We start from the raw sequence: 6,000 nt of genomic DNA, 5'->3' as shown, positions 1-6,000 counted from the left end.
GGGAGGGGGCACAGCCAGGACAGCCGACCCAGACTGGCCAAGGGGCTATTCCATATCACATGACGTCATGCTCAATATATGAGTGGAAGGGGAGTTGGCCAGGGGAGGGGCAATGATCCCTGCTTGGGGGACGTGCGGGGCGGGTGGTGAGCACTTGTAGAGTGTATCACTTGCTTTGTATTACTATTGTACTATTATTACTTGGTTTTATTATTATTGTTATTATTACTATTACTACTGTTCTATTTTTATTTTACTTTAGTTATTAAACTGTTCTTATCTCAACCCACGAGTTTTCCCCTTTTGCCCTTCTAATTCTCTCCCCCATCCCACCAAGGCGGGGGAGTGAGCGAGTGGCTGTGTGGTGCTTAGTTGCTGGCTGGGGTTAAACCACGACAGTCTTTTTTGGTGCCCAACGTGGGGCACGAAGGGTTTGAGATAATAACAGATCAACTAGAGTGTATTAAGGAATTTGTATCTGTTAACAGTTATCGGTCGTAATATTGATTCATCCGTTCTCGGTACTAGTCTACCTGATCTGCACCATGCTCTTGTTTTTGCTGTGCATGTTGAAGATTGGTGTGGGTTTTTTCAGTTTGCTGTGCTCTGCAGTGATTAGTGATGTTTTGCCTGGAAGACTGGTTATTAAAACACTGACCTTGAGTGCTATCTGGTATTTGGGTTCTGTAGTGAAGCCATTACTGTACTTGGGGTACCACCTCATGGAGACAATTAGCAATTATACCTCTTCCTCTGAGAGGTTTTTTATGGAGGAAATACAGAATGGCACCTTCACTGCCTTCTACTATGATGTTTCCTCCTTCATTACAACAACTTTTCAGTATCTCGAACATCCTTGGGTAGTTAAGATACATCTATTGGTAGTTCTTGGGAATATTGTTTTGGTTTTGTCTAAGGTTAATAAGCAGCTTAAGAATATCATCCAGAGATCTCCTCCAAGGCTGGATAGTTATGAGTGGCAGGGTGTGTGGGAGAGTATGGGCAAGTACCTAGGACAGTGGGCACCTCCAATGTTTTGGAACCTCACCCCTGAACAAGTGCAGAATCCTGAAAAACTAGTAAAGTATTTGGAAAATGTCTGTTGTCACCCTGGCAACTCCAGAGAGACACAGATCACTGCAATGTGCTGGGGCCTGGCCCATGCCTACCGAGCCCTATTCAACACTATTCAGAAGGGGAAGAGAAGGTCTCTGGATCAGTCTCTGGATCGGACAACAAAATGACGGCCCCCGTGGCTGCGCCGGCCATTGCCACAGGCACTGCGGCTTCGCCAGCCCCTGCGCCAGCCCCCGTGGCAGCCCCCGTGGCTGTGCCAGCCCCTGCGACAGGCACTGTGGCTAAACCAGAGAACCAACCTGTGCCAGTATCGCTTGCCCCTACACAGAAGAAAAAATACACAAGAAAATCAGCTTGTTGAGGAAGGGCTGATGATGAACCAGGGCCATCATGAGAACAGGAGGAGGAAGAGGCAGAACCCACAAATGAGATGGTAACCACCCGATCCCTATCCCTGAGTGAGCTGCGAGATATGCGAAAAGATTTCGGTCGTCGTCCAGGCGAGCACATCATCACCTGGCTGCTCCAATGCTGGGATAATGGGGCCAGTAGCCTGGAATTAGAGGGTAGGGAAGCCAAGCAGCTGGGATACCTTTCTAGGGCAGGGGGCATTGACAAAGCGATTGCAAAAGGGGCAAAAGTCCTCAGCCTCTGGAGGCAACTCCTGTCAGGTGTGAAGGAAAGGCATCCCTTCAAGGAAGATGTTATATGTCACCCAGGCAAGTGGACCACCATGGAGAGAGGTATCCAGTACCTGAGGGAATTAGCTGTGCTGGAGGTGGTTTATGGTGACCTGGACAACGAGCAGTTATCCAGAGATCCAGATGAAGTCCAGTGCACACGACCCATGTGGCAGAAGTTTGTACGGAGCGCACCATCATCGCACGCAAATTCATTGGCAACAATGACCTGGAAAGATGAAGAGGGACCAACGGTGGATGAAATGGCTGGCCAACTCCAACAATACAAAGAAAGTCTCTCTTCCCCCCTACGGGCCTGCGTCTCAGCTGTGGAGAAACTGTCCCAGAAGGTCCAGCAATTCAAAGAGGATATATCCTACTCCTCACCTGTATGGACCAGTATCTCAGCCATTAGGAGTAAGCGTCCCTCTGTTCAAGAGAGAAGATATAGTGGATACACACCACGGGCCACCCTGTGGTTTTATCTGTGTGACCACGGAGAGGACATGAGGAAGTGGGATGGAAAATCTACCTCGACCCTAGAGGCACGGGTACGTGAGTTGCAAGGAAAAACAACTACAAAAGGGGGTTCTCCCAGGAGAGCTGCGGCTCCAGTTTCCAGTGAGCAGTTCCCCAGACAGGGTAGAAGGGCTGATTTTGTTTCCGATCTTAATAAAGGGACTTTTGATTGGCATTTACAAGAAGTGAGTAACGAATGCTATGACCAGGACTAGAGGGGCCCTGCCTCCAGCCAGGTGGAGGAAAGGGACAACCGGGTGTACTGGACTGTGTGGATTCGATGGCCTGGCACATCAGACCCACAGGAGTATAAGGCTCTAGTGGACACCGACACACAGTGTACCCTAATGCCATCAAGCTATAAAGGGGCAGAACCCATCTGTATTTCTGGAGTGACAGGGGGATCCCAACAGCTGACTGTATTGGAGGCTGAAGTGAGCTTAACCGGGAAGGAGTGGCAGAAGCACCCCATTGTGACTGGCCCAGAGGCCCCGTGCATCCTTGGCATAGACTACCTCAGGAGAGGGTATTTCAGGGACCCAAAAGGGTCCTGGTGGGCTTTTGGTATAGCTACCTTGGAGACGGAGGAAATTGAACAGCTGTCTACCCTGCCCGGTCTCTCAAAGGACCCTTCTATTGTGGGGTTGCTGAGGGTCAAAGAACAACAGGTGCCAATCGCTACCAGAACAGTGCACCAGTGGCAATATCGCACCAACAGAGACTCCCTGATTCCCATCCACAAGCTGATTTGTCGACTGGAGAGCCAAGGAGTGATCAGCAAGACTCGCTCACCCTTTAACAGTCCCATATGGCCAGTGCAAAAGTCTAATGGAGAGTGGAGGCTAACAGTAGACTATCGGGGCCTGAATGAAGTCACGCCGCTGCTGAGTGCTGCCGTGCCGGACATGCTAGAACTTCAATATGAATTGGAGTCAAAGGCAGCCAAGTGGTATGCCACCAGTGACAACGCTAATGCGTTTTTCTCAGTCCCTTTGGCAGCAGAGTGCAGGCCACAGTTTGCTTTCACTTGGAGGGACGTCCAGTACACCTGGAATCGACTGCCCCAGGGGTGGAAACACAGCCCTACCATTTGCCATGGACTGATCCAGACTGCATTGGAACAGGGTGGGGCTCCAGAACACCTGCAATACATTGATGACATCATCGTGTTGAACGATTTCAAATGGGGCCCTGAGCAACGACAAGCCTTTGAACAAATTAAGCAGGAGAGAGTTCATGCAGTAGCCCTTGGGCCAGTCTGGGCAGGACAAGATGTACAAAATGTGCTCTACACTGCAGCCGTGGAGAATGGCCCTACCTGGAGCCTCTGGCAGAAAGCACCAGGGGAGACTCGAGGTCAACCCCTAGGGTTCTGGAGTCGGGGATACAGAGGATTCGAGACCCGCTATACTCCAACTGAAAAAGAGAAATCGGCAGCATATGAAGGGGTTCGAGCTGCTTCAGAAGTGGTTGGTACTGAAGCACAGCTCCTCCTGGCACCCCGACTGCCGGTGCTGGGCTGGATGTTCAAAGGGAAGGTCCCCTGTACACATCAGGCAACTGATGCTACGTGGAGTAATTGGGTCGCACTGATCACACAACAGGCTCAAATAGGAAACCCCATTCGCCCAGGAATCTTGGAAGTGATCATGGACTGGCCAGAAGGCAAAGATTTCAGAATGTTGCCAGAGGAGGAAGTGACGCGTGCTGAGGAGGCCCCACTGTATAACAAACTGCCAGAAAATGAGAAGCAATATGCCCTGTTCCCTGATGGGTCCTGTCATCTTGTGGGGAAGCATCGGAGGTGGAAAGCTGCTGTATGGAGTCCTGTACGACGAGTTGCAGAAACTGCTGAAGGAGAAGGTGAATCGAGTCAGTTTGCAGAGGTGAAAGCCATCCAGCTGGCTTTGGATATTGCTGAACGAGAAAAGTGGCCAATGCTCTGTCTCTGTACTGACTCATGGATGGTGGCAAATGCCCTGTGGGGGTGGTTACAGCAATGAAAGCAGAGCAACTGGCAACACAGAGGCAAACCCATCTGGGCTGCCACATTGTGGCAAGATATTGCTGCCCAGGTAGAGAACGTGGTTGTAAAAAATACGTCACGTAGATGCTCGCGTACCCAAGAGTCGGGCCACTGAAGAACATCAAAACAACCAGCAGGTGGATCAGGCTGCTAAGATTGAAGTGGCTCAGGTGGATCTGGACTGGCAACATCTGATCTGATCTGAATTCTCTCAGTGCCAGGAGGCACACAAGGCGCGAACATCGTTCTTCCACTTCGATCGGTCTGCGGCTGCGTGCTCTGGAGTCCCAAGGGCCACAGCGCAGTCTTTTGTTGGTTTTTTCCTCAAGACATGACCGATCCAGTTCCATCTCCTCCTCCTCACTTCATTACTGATTTTCTCCATCTCCAAGTTGATGCTCGTCGTTTCTGCAACTTTTTTTTTTTTTTTTTTTTTTCCCCGGGAGGAGGTAGTTGGCCTCCTGCCCAACCCCCATGACTTGGAGGGCCAGTGGTTTTTCTGTCAGGGTGGCCTTCCCTTAGGCTGCGTTGGTTCGCGGCACCTTCTTCAATTTTATCCGGTGCACCCTCCAGAGAGGGATCCCCTATCCACCACCCAGGGGACGCGCCTTCTAGCCGTGCAGCCCCAGCCGAAGGGGACTGGCAACATAAGGGTGAATTATTTCTAGCTCAGTGGGCCCAGGACACCTCAGGCCATCAAGGAAGAGATGCAACATATAGATGGGCTCGTGATTGAGGGGTGGACCTGACCATGGACACTATTGCACAGGTTATCCATGAATGTGAAATGTGCTGCAATCAAGCAAGCCAAGTGGTTCAAGCCTCTCTGGTATGGAGGACAATGGCTGAAGTCCCCATAAATATGGGGAGGCTTGGCAGATTGATTATATCACACTCCCACAAACCTGCCAAGGCAAGCGACATGTGCTTACAATGGTGGAAGCAACCACTGGATGGCTGGAAACATATCCCGTGCCCCATGCCACCGCCTGGAACACTATCCTGGGCCTTGAAAAACAAGTCCTATGGCAACATGGCACCCCAGAAAGAACTGAGTCAGACAACGGGACTCATTTCCGAAACAACCTCATAGACACCTGGGACAAAGAGCATGGCATTGAGTGGGTATATCACATCCCCTATCACGCACCAGCCTCTGGGAAAATCAAACGATACAATGGACTGTTAAAGACTACACTGAAAGCAATGGGTGCTGGGACGTTCAAACATTGGGATACACATTTAGCAAAGGCCACCTGGTTAGTCAACAGTAGGGGATCTGCCAATCCACCTGGCCCTGCGCAGTCAAAACCTTTACGTACTGTAGAGGGGGATAAAGTCCCTGTAGTGCACATAAAAAATATGCTGGGGAAGACAGTCTGGGTTACTCCCGCCTCAGGCAAAGGCAAGCCCATTCGTGGGATTGCTTTTGCTCAAGGACCAGGGTGCACTTGGTGGGTGATGCGGGAGGATGGGGAAGTCCGATGTGTACCTCAAGGGGATTTGCTTTTGGGTGAAAATAGCCAATGAACTGAACTGTATAATGTTAGTTGCTATATAATACTGGATGTCATCACTTCTATGGTGACTATGTGCCATATCAACAGTATTACAGTAAGAATCACCCAAATTAATGAAGAATGAACTTTGAGGAAACCGAGCAAAGTGCAGTGGTGATAAAGCCAGAACTGGCTTCAG

The sequence above is a fragment of the Platalea leucorodia genome, assembly GCF_965183815.1.
Source record: "Platalea leucorodia genome assembly, chromosome: W".
In the NCBI taxonomy this organism is placed as follows: domain Eukaryota; kingdom Metazoa; phylum Chordata; class Aves; order Pelecaniformes; family Threskiornithidae; genus Platalea; species Platalea leucorodia.
The sequence above is the reverse complement of the archived record's forward strand: the minus strand, read 5'-3'. Positions refer to the sequence as shown.